General features: G+C 50.3%; 1 non-coding gene across 1 annotated transcript; it reads right to left on the reverse strand.

The window, feature by feature from the left end:
* Positions 1-207: 207 nt before the first annotated feature.
* On the reverse strand, positions 208-279 carry TRNAC-GCA (transfer RNA cysteine (anticodon GCA)). Its single transcript has one exon. It is a non-coding gene; the product is annotated as a tRNA-Cys (tRNA).
* Positions 280-668: the final 389 nt, after the last annotated feature.

Below are 668 nucleotides of genomic sequence, written 5' to 3' on the forward strand. Positions count from 1 at the left end.
GTTGCCTTATACTGAATCAGACCCGTGGTCCATCAAAGTCAGTATTGTCTACTCAGACCGGCAGTGGCTCTCCAGGGCTGAGGTCTTTCCCATCACCTACCTGCCTAGTTCCTTTAACTGGAGATGCCGGGATTGAAGCTGGGGCCTTCTGCATGCCAAGCAGATGCTCTACCACTGAGCCACAGCCCCTCCCCCAAAGATGTGCCAAGGGGGCACCCGGATTTGAACCAGGGACCTCTTGATCTGCAGTCAAATGCTCTACCACTGAGCTATACCCCTCTAGTTCTTGGATCCCCTCTTGGACACATACCTTAATGTGGCGAGGAGATTTGTGTGTGTCAGCAAACTGAGAGCAATACCGTAAGGAGTCTGGATTCTGTCACAAGGCTAAACTCCTAGCAGAGTCACTCAAAGTGGAACCATCACAGCTGAGACACCAGACTAAGATGCATCCACCCCCTTCAAGGATCAACGTCCACATCAGCAGGAGAGAATAGACAGTTCCGGTGGTGATGGGGGTGGAGGAATCCTTGAAAGCTAGCTACTGGGCAACAGAAATCGTGGAAGGTGACACTGGCGGATGATCTTTTATAATGGCAGTGATATTTCAGCTAACCCTGGTTAGTACTACGCAGAAGGAGGCATTTCTGATCATCTCATAACTTGAA

The sequence above is a fragment of the Euleptes europaea genome, chromosome 18, assembly GCF_029931775.1.
Source record: "Euleptes europaea isolate rEulEur1 chromosome 18, rEulEur1.hap1, whole genome shotgun sequence".
NCBI classification, from domain to species: Eukaryota; Metazoa; Chordata; class Lepidosauria; order Squamata; family Sphaerodactylidae; genus Euleptes; species Euleptes europaea.